Source organism: Nicotiana attenuata, chromosome 9, assembly GCF_001879085.1.
Source record: "Nicotiana attenuata strain UT chromosome 9, NIATTr2, whole genome shotgun sequence".
Lineage (NCBI taxonomy): Eukaryota > Viridiplantae > Streptophyta > Magnoliopsida > Solanales > Solanaceae > Nicotiana > Nicotiana attenuata.
In genome coordinates, this window is record NC_031997.1 from 48020744 (window position 1) to 48031379 (window position 10636).

Genomic DNA, 10636 nt, shown 5'->3' on the forward strand with positions numbered 1-10636 from the left:
TAGCGTGGTACACTTTGAATTCTACTATACTCGTCTAGACAAAGTCCACACACAAGCTATTTCTTGGCCTTAGCATTCTTTTCCCATTTCCTCAAGTCACAGCATTGCAGTCAGCTCTTCTTTTTGGCACGTCTACTCCTTCAGCATTCCTCTTCATGGTAGCCAGGGGACCATCAGTGACAATGTCCCATAGCTCATAGTCTTCTCCGATGATGTGATCGCTCATCTTGTTTTTCCACCAAGAGTAGTACTGGCCATTAAAGAGTGGAGGCCTATCAGTGGATTGCCCTTCCCAGTTTCCAGGCGGTGCGCTCATCTTGATCTGTTCCTATGGTGTTAGCCTCTTCAAGGATAACCTGCTTTGATACCAATTGATGTTTTACACTTCAATACCACACAAGAGTGGGGTGGGGGGTGATTTGTGTGGTGCCCAATTTTTCGCTTAACCTGATTATAGAAGGACCTGGTTCTTCTATGTGTTCCTTCTGCTACTGTTGCAGAATAATAAATATAGAAAGTAAAGAACACAAGTATTTTTACATGGGAAACACCCGGCTCAAAAGGTGAAAAAACCACGACCTACTACTTAGTAGGATTTTCCCCAACACTTAACTAAATAACTGAGCCAAAACAACATTTACAAAACTCTTTGTAAACCTAAGGATTACCTCTAATCCCGTTGTAGAAACCAGCCTATAACTGCTGCGACAACTTCAAGTTAACTCTAACTAGAATACTCAAAGTACCTATTACAATTGCTTCTAGATAAAGCTGAAAGGTACAATATGAAAACACCTACAATTGAACTAGAAATAAAAAACACACATAAAACTCTTTATGGAGCTGGTTCTTCAATCTGGTTCATGTAGCTTCAGGTTTGCACACTTGAATCACACACGAACTGCTTGCAAAAAGCCTTGCTAGTTTGCTCTTAATTCACGTTTAACTCCTGCATTTTGTGCAACAACATAATGTGAGAACATCCTGTAATTTATAGAGTTAATAGATGAAGAAATAACTAGAGAGTTCTGATGCAACTCTTCCTTGGTGGAAGAGTTCTAGTTGATCTCAACTTCTAACTCCTTCCCTATCTTAGATAGTGTTCTCTTTGATTAAGGAGTCGTTCTCCTTATCAATTATGCAACCTTTTTTATTAGGAGATATTAAATATACCAAGTTAAGCTTATCTCATTCACGTGCATCCCACATGCTCGAATCTGCCCGTTTTTATGAACCTGAGGGATGGACCTGAGAGATGGACCTGGTTCATGCCTGAGTTCCTTTGTCAGTCTTCGAAACTAACCTTTACTTGGGCCAATAAATTCCCTCTTTTTGATGATGACAAACTCTGTGCTTTTCATACACTTAGGCCCTGCCAGAACTCAACTCAACATCAACACAAAGTTAGAAACATTTTTCCTTTTTATCACTTATCACCAAGGACCAGGTACATTAGGTTATAAACATCACTGTTCAAAGTCTAAACATCACTTGTTTAAAGCACAACCTTTTTCCCCCTTTTGGCATCATCGAAAAGTTGCATAAAAAACGTGAGATAACCAGATTTTAGAGCTTACTCATGGCCACTAGGCTACTTCAAATGCAATCATGGCTTAATCATCATAGATCAAGCTAAGAATTTTAACCATCAAAGAAATATAAACAAACAGCTAGAGCAAAAATAGCGAATTTCATTGATGATTGATAAGATTCTACCACAAATCACAAGAAGAAATAAAAATACTGAAAACATGAGAAAAAGAAACAAAAAGTCCCCAATTGGGTCATTGATTGATCTACTATAGGCTAGGATTTAAGGCTTGGAAGAACTAGGTGCTTGGTTTTTGACTTGGAGGAATTTCAGCATACATTAAAGAATGCCATTATTCTTCTCTTTTTCTCTTGCCAGCTCAGTTCTGAGAGCATCTCTCGTTGTCTCCACCTCAACCAACCTCTTCTTCAGCTTTTCAATCTCAGCATCCTTAGCCCCACTTTCTTGCATCAAGGCTTTGACCTTGCTATTCACTGGTACCTTTTTGGACGAACTAGGTTCTTTAGGGGTGACATTGACTTCATAATCGCAAACAAGCAGAGTATTAACCCAAAAATGATCCATGCTTGTACTAACCTCCCACTTTTTCATATGTATATTGAAATGTGCAAGCACAGTTTTGAGAATGAAGCCATAGGGAATGGTATGAGTTTTGGTGCCATTGATAACTCTATTAAGTAGTTGGATTATAGCTTTCACTCACTTTCTTCAGCAGGTCTGCGAGGGTTTTCTCTACAGATGAACCAGGTCCATCTCCCCAAACAACCATTGCACCTGCATCTTTGGTTAATCTCACATGAGTGGGTTAAGAATCAGCCACCTTGACCCCTTTCCCCTCACAGTACTCCTAGCACCCTTGCTCTCCTTTTTTTTTATTTTTACCACCAACTTCTCTAGATTCTGTAGTCTCAACACCTGCTATAGATCCTACAAATCTATTCTTCAAATTTGCAGCAACGTTAGAAATTGCCTCAGTGAAACTTTAGAATCAGAAGATACCTGTTCAATTTCGGAAGAACCACTTTATTCCCCCTGAGTAGCAGACTTAAAAGAATCTAGGTAGTTTAATACGGTCAGGAGTCTTGAACGTAACTGGTTCACTTGTAACGGATAAGTTCAAAAGAACTTTGGTATTTTGTAGGACTCTGCTCATGATCCAAATATAGTTATTTCAAATTATGCAGAGTGTAGAAAACATACCGTGTTATCTTGATGAACCAGATTCTTCGCTGATAATTGTCTTGTGTAAGTCTAAATTTGCCAAAATAGAAAAAATATCATTAGAGATTAATGAGTCATTTTTACACATGGCACAAGATATACTATGGAAAGTATGAGGCTGAGAAAGATTTAATCTAATTACACACAATTTACAGGCTTTCTTACCAAATTTTTTCAATTTTTTTAAACCTTGAACTGGTCGTTTTAGGTGATCTTAATCATCCTTAATTCCAACCTGTTCCTCTCAAAGTGATCTCTACTTAAGGCTTTTGTGAAGATGTCTGCAATTTTCTTGTCAATAACACAAAACTCCACAGTGATTAAGCCTTTCTCATAGTTGTCCCTCAAAAAAATGGTGCCTAACATCTATGTGCTTAGTTCTCTTATGATGAACCGGTTTCTTTGTCATACTAATAGCACTAGTGTTATCACAAAAAATAGGGATGCAACCACATCAATTCCAAAGTTCAATAATTGCTGTTTGATCCACAACAATTGAGCACAACATGAAGCAGCAACAACATACTCCTCTTCAGCAGTAGATAAGCCAACTGAATTTTGCTTTTTGGTAGCCCATAACACAAGCCATGAACCAAGGAAGTGTGCCATACCTGAGTTGCTCTTCTTATCCACAAGGAAACCTGCATAATCAGCGTCAGCACATCCCACTAGGTTAAAATTAGTACCTTTTGGATACCAAAGACAAAGGTCAGTGGTGCCTTTCAAGTATCTCAATACAGTCAAGTGAGACTTCTTTGGATTTGCCTGAAATTGAGCACAAAGACCTATACTGAAAACAATGTCAGGTCTGCTAGTAGTAAGATACAAAAGAGAATCAATCATTTTCCTATACAACTTCTGATCAACAGATGAACTAGGTTCATCTATATCCAATTTCGTGGATGTTGCAATAGGAGTGTCAATTTCTTTGGATGTTCCTTCCTGGTTTTGTTACTGAGGAATAGGTTCATGGACAGGTTCCCTCGATATACCGAAGGGAAATAAATTGTTCCATGATAGATGTTTATTAGCTAGGGGAGGGTTTTTTTCTTGTAGGTAAAGTAGCCAATTATTCTTGTTTGGTTGGAAATTACTTGTGTTAATACCTAATTGATTCCTAAGGATTTGTGCAATAGAGCAATTAATGAAGATATGGCTAATTGTTTCTAGCTCTTTTCGACATATTGTGCACTGTTCATTGATATTCATACCTACATGTGCGAGGTAGCTTTTATAGGGTAATCTATTATGGAAGAATAGCCACAAAAAATATTCCATTTTATTCGTACAATGCAAGTTACATAACCATTTATAGTCTACTAGAGTGGGCAGACTATTTTCTACAAGATCGTAGCAAGATTTTATTGAGAAGGACCCATCTTCATTGATGTCCCAAATTTGGGAGTCCTTGTTACCATCTAAGGGTACGAAGGTGGAGCTAATTTTTTGTTGGATCTCCGGTGGGATATTGAAGGAGATTTCATTGAGGTTCCAATTATTATTGGTTCTAATGTTACTAATTGTGAGGAATTTTCTTGTTTGGTTAGAGGTCATATCACATAGCTTCTAAGGTTGTTTGATTTAAGGATCCACTTATTTTCCCAAATATTGAGAGAAGAAGAGTTGTGGACAGACCAAGACATTTCTTATTGACAAATTATTCATCTTTTGGTAATGCTTTTCCAAATGAAAGAGCCATTATTGCTAGGTTTAGAGGAATATTTAGTAATTAAATTTTTAGCCCATAAATTTATTGAATTATTGGCTAATCTCCAAGCTAGACTCGCTAAAAGTTCTTCATTTTTTGTTCTAGCCTTTCTTAGATCCAGCCCACCTTGGTCCTTCTTCCTTGTTACTAAATTCCAACTCAAAAGATGTAGCCTTTTTTTTTTTAAGTCGTTTGTACCCCACAAAAGTTTTCTTTGAATTTCGTCGATTTTTTTGGTTGTTTTGGAGGGTAGCAGTGTATATTACATATAGTATGCTGGTTGACTAGACAATATGGAGGAAATTAAGGTTGCCCTACCTGCTAGATTTCAGTTATTAGTCCAACCAGAGAGCTTAGTTCTCATATTATCAATAGTATGTTGATAGTCTTTGTGGTTAGGATTACCATCAATAATAGGGAATCCCAAATATTTACCGAAGGATTTAAAGCTTTTTATGTCCAGGTAAGAAGAAATATTTGTGATGGTGGTGGTGTTGCAATTTTTTGAAAAAATAATTCTAGACTTCTTATAATTTATAAATTGGCACATAATTTCACAGAAGTGTTTAAGAGCTTTTTGAATAGTGGAGCTAGTTTTGGTATTTGATTTTCCAATTAGGACTAGGTCATCCACAAAAAATAAGTGGGACAAAGGGGGACAATTATAGCCAAGGTTGATGGAATCTCATTTCCTAATATGACTTGATGGTTAATAATCTTGATAACATCTCCATGCATAAGATAAAAATATAAGGGAATATTGGGTCACCTTGCCTAATTTTTCGGACTTAAATGAAAGAATTTAGTCTTTGTGCCATTGACTAGTACTGCCGTTGAGATAGTAGTTATATAGGACATGATTAGTTTGGACAATTTGGGAGGAAACTTAAAGTAAAGAAGAGTTCTATAGATGAAAGACCATTCCAATTTGTCAAAGGATTTTTCTAAATCAATCTTGATTAACATATTACCAGACTTTCCTTTGTATTTTTTGAGCTGGTGGATAAGTTCTTGGATAATAATGGCATTACCACTAGCCCTTCTAATTTTTATAAAACTAGATTGCGTGGGATTTATAAGCTTGTTGAGGAAGGGTTTGAGTCTATTAGCTATTATCTTTGTTATTATTTTATAAATGGTATTGCATAAGCTTATAGGTCAAAAACTGTTGAGGTTAATGGCATTGGGAAATTTAGAAATTTGGCAAAGATAAGTAGAATTAATTTCCGGAGAAATTGTATTTTCCTCAAAAACTTTATGGCAGAATTTCCTTACAGAATTCCTTATAATTTTCCAATATTTTTGAAAGAAGAAAGGTTGCAATCCATCAGGCCCTGGTGATTTGAAGGGTTAAAAGGAGTGTACAATTGAGTTTATTTCACTATCAAGTAATTGTTTATCTAAATCCAGAAGGTTAATATTATCAAAGCTAGGGGGGCTTTGTATTATATTAGCCAATTTATAACTTCATGGTTAGTAGTGAATATAGAGATAAAATGGCCAAATGTGATAAAATGGCCAAATGTGTGTTGTAATATATCTTGTTGATTATCAATCCAATTATTTTCGTTATTTTTTAAAAACTAATATGGTTTTGCCTTTTCCTATTGGAAGCTGATATGTGAAAAAACCTTGTATTGACATTACCCTCATTTAGCCAATTTATCCGGGACCTAATCTTTCAATAGTCTTCCTCTAATTTTAAGATATTGTTGTAGTCCTTGATGAGAGAATCCTCTAACTGTTGTAGGAAAGAACTTTGGCTATAGTGCGGGGATTTTGAATCCCTTTTAATCTAGCTAGTAACTTTTATTTATTTCTAAAAATACTTCCAAAAGTATTTTTAACCCAAACTTTAATATTCTATGTGAAAGATTTTGTTGCTTCTAGTGATTCCTTATTATTCCAGTTCGAACATACTAGATTAACAAAATCGGGGTGGGTGCACCAAATATTTTCTAATCTAAAAGGCTTATGAGAGTAATTAAGACAGTTGTTTAGCTTTACTAAAATTGGATTATGATTCGAGTATGTTTTTGGCAAATGGGTGATTGTGGTATTTGAAAGATTTTTAACCATTCCTCATTGGCTAAAATACAGTCTAGTCTTTCCATTATTAATCCTTTCTTTTTTCTATGGTTAGACCACGTAAATTTATAACCTTTAAAACCAAGGTCAATTAAATTACAATCATTGATATTGTTCCATAATTTTAATGACCTAGACAATTTCATAGGCCTTCCTCCAAGCTTTTCATTACTACATATAATGTCATTAAAATCCCCTCTTATTAACCAAGGTCCATTATAGGTGCTAGATAATAATTTAAGATTTTTTTCACATAAGGTCTCTATTGTGACATTTTGTGCTAGCATAGATTGCCGTAAATATCCATTGAGATTTAAAAGGACGTATCTCAATAAGGGCATGGATTTCTTGACATCTCCTAGTGAAATGTTGGACAGTGACAATATTTTGGTTATAGAGGATGACCATCCCTCTAGATTGCCCGTCCGCTGGCACTTCTATAAGTTCAGAGAAATTGAACTCATTGAGTAATGGTCCATGCACCATCATCCTAGTTTCTGGAAGTGCCACCATGCACGACCTATGTGTGTCAATTAGTTCCCTAAAATTTCTATGAAAGTTGTCATTGTTTGCTCCTCTAACATTTCAGAAGATGATTGTAGTAGCTCTATTCATTTGTGGTGTTTGTTGTTGGTTGACATTGGCTTACATCTCTACAGTGTTGTGGCTCCTCCTCCTTGATGAAATAAGTATCACTGCTTGCTTTCCCACAGGTGGATCTTGTGGAGAAGAATGTGCATTGCGCATTTGTACATTGTGCTGGGGCAGCTGAAGATGTTCTTCTTGCTCCAAAGATATGGGAAGAGTAGTATTTTACTTCGTTTAGGCTTGAAATTTCCGCACTCGGCTCCATACCTTGTTGAGGGGGTTCTTCTTCTCCCCCTACTGGATGTTGATCTGGGTTCAAGTTTTGTTCTTGAACATTGGTTTGGAGGTTGGGTTCCAAGTTGACCGGATTTTGGTTTGGTTGGTGTCACACCCCTTTTTTTTCACCTCACTAACCCCTTTAAAATATACAAAGTGATTTTTGAAGCTCAAAAGGGTTTTCAATTAGAAAGTGACAAAAAATTATGTTCAAAAGGACTTTTCAGAGTCGGCACCTGACATTTGATTTCGGTGTGTCAGGTCACCATTATTTTAGAAATAATTTTCCTTTTAAAACACTTTGGACTCCAAAATTAAGTCTGCACCAGAGTTCTAGGTAAGGGGATTCATTTGACTCAGGAAGAAGGTGTTAGGCATTTCCCGAGTCCCGTGAAAGTCACGATTGCGTACTCGATCTAGTTAGCTTTTTAAATTTTCAAATTGAGGTAAAAATAAACACAGAAAAAAAAAATAAACACACAAGAGGCTCGAGGTCATTCCCACCTAATAAAAAGAAATGAAAATAAAAATATTACGAGTTCTACTTTTGGCCTCCAAATACAAATACATCGGGGCATCCCCGGATAAAAATATGTACAAATCTCGCCGGGCATTCCGCGATAATAAACTAAAGGGAGCGAACTCTCAGCTCGAATAGAAAAAACCTAAAGTTTGCCTACCCGAGTGTTAACGGCCTAAACACGCTCCTACCGACTTTAAGCAAACAAGATAAAATCAAACAAGTTGCTCATGGGCTAAATATTTGATTTTATTTAGTATTACCCCAAACCCCATTTCTGTTTTTGCCACTCAAACTCAAATTCATTGACTAAAAGCCATAAACTATCTCACAAATCCTACTAACAAAGCAACACTATAATTCTAAATGATTCAAATCCATAGCCAACAAGATTTCACAAAATGCGCATATATCCCTTTGATTCTCAACTAGCCAAAAGTTCTTCTGAAAAGTTCCATCACAATAACTAATCCCTTTTCAACGAATTAGCACAAGAGGAGTCTCAAATTTAATGCCCATATGTTCTTCAATAAAGCCCAACTCAAAGATCTATAATAAAGGCTAAAATTATAAGAAACATACTTTAAAGTCTCACTTCCATATCCTTTTATCCAATTATCAAGAACTTTCAAAATCACTCAAAAGCTAAAATCTAAAGGGCTTATAGTCATATTGGCAGTAACCCCTTTGCCGTAACAGTCACGGGATCGATCGAATTCACAGACATTCATCTTGATAAACAAAGCAAATTCAAACTAAAACAAGGCTTTAATACCTACAAGCAAACTGCCAAAATAGTCAACAAAAGAAGAGAAATGAACCTGGAGTGGTGAGAATTTTGATTAATTCTGAAGAGTAAACACAAGCGGATTCGACAACGAGATTTTAGAATGAACAGCAACACAGCAAAAGGAATCAAGAGCCTCGAACAGAAACCTCGATTGGCAGTCCACAGAAAACTTCGAAATGACCTCGTCTTAGTTAAAAATTTTTGTCCAATCAAACTCCTTAGTTGAGAGCCAGAACTAGGGAGAAGGAAGCTGAAATGTTTGTGTTTGTTTTTTTCGAAGTTAACAGCAGTGAAAATTCCCTAGGATTAGAAGCTCTCCGTTACCACCAGAAACTTTTCTGGCGTCGACTTGCAAGGTGGAAACAGCAACAGATGGTTGTTGTGGCGGCGATGGATGTGAAGAATGAGGTTTGGTTCGTCGTGTGAGGAGATGATGCGGCTGCTGCAGCTCGTATTCTGGCGAGCTGGGTGGCAGGGGTGGCGGCTGATCTCGTTGGGAGCTAGGGATTGACGGCTGGAGGTGGAGGTCGCTAGCATTGGAGATGGAGCAGATTTGAGAGGGTGAGAGTGATGAGAGAGGTGGGTGTGCGGTTGTGTCTGTGCTAGGTTGGAAGAAGGTACTTTTTTGTGGGTAGGGTAGGCGGCGGCGGCTGCTGAAGGGTTGGTGAAAAAGAAGGGTTAAGGGTTTTTTTTTGGTTCGTCCTCTAGGTTAGAGGAATTAGGTCTCTTTTTAGGGAAGTAGGGGTATTGGCTAAGGGCTTAATTTAAAAAATGAGCCTAAAAAAATAGATTGATTTAGCCCAAATTTGATTCTTTCTCATTGAACAAGACTAAAAAAATTACCCACATATACTTATTAATCCTACTTAAGTAGAAATAAATATTAAAATAAAGCTAACCGTTAAAACAAACCTATTTTTGGTATTTTTTAAATATCATACTAAAAAGTAAAAATGGGATTAGATTAAAATCATCACAAAAATTAAAATAATATTCCTACCAAAAATACTAATATTTTTGAAAACAAAGTGGAACTATTTTTGTATTTTCGACTTTTATGAAAGGCGGATGAACTAAAAGTAACTAGATAAAATATCAATTAGCTAAATAAAAGAAAATATTTTTGTGATAAAATAAAGTCAAAGAGTCAGAACTAGTTAAAATAGTGATATTAGACCTAAACTAAATATTTAAACGCTAAAATATGTAAAATCTCGGGGAGGGTCAAAAATTACATGTCTATAGCTGCCCTCATTGACTGGAAACACGAAGAGTTTTCGGACAAAGAACGACGAGACAAGTTTTTTGACCCGGCCCTTATTTAAAGAGAACAAAAATTAAAGAAAGAGAGTGCGATCGAGTCCTGGTCTTGGACAGCCTATATTTCTTGAGTTATACGGGAATCAGGTCACGTGTAGTTCAAAGGTGAATAAAGTGATGGAGTATACCGAGGTGGAGAGCCAATTGAGGTGCCGTCGAGGTTCTGGTCCGCGGTTCCTTCCATTACATAAAAAATAAAAGGAAAAATTACAGCAAAAATAAAAGAAAAATACAAGATCCTATCTACTTCTTGTCTCGAATCTTCCTTGAATCTCCACTTGCTCCTTCAACATGAAACTGAAAATTCACCCTATTCTTCAGGTGGGCATCCTGCTGACTTGAATTTGAAGAAAATTGGAAGTCGACTCTGTTCTTCAGGCGGGCTCCTACTGCTTCGAGTTGAAATAAACATGAAATTTGAGTAGATTTGAGCTTGCAAACCTTGTCTTTCTGTGTGCTCGTGCTACTTGTGATTTGAACTAAAAATTGCCCTTATTCTCCAGGCGGGATCCTGCTGTCTTTGACTTGAATCTTGAAAACTGAAAGTTGACCCTGTTCTTCAGGCGGAATCCT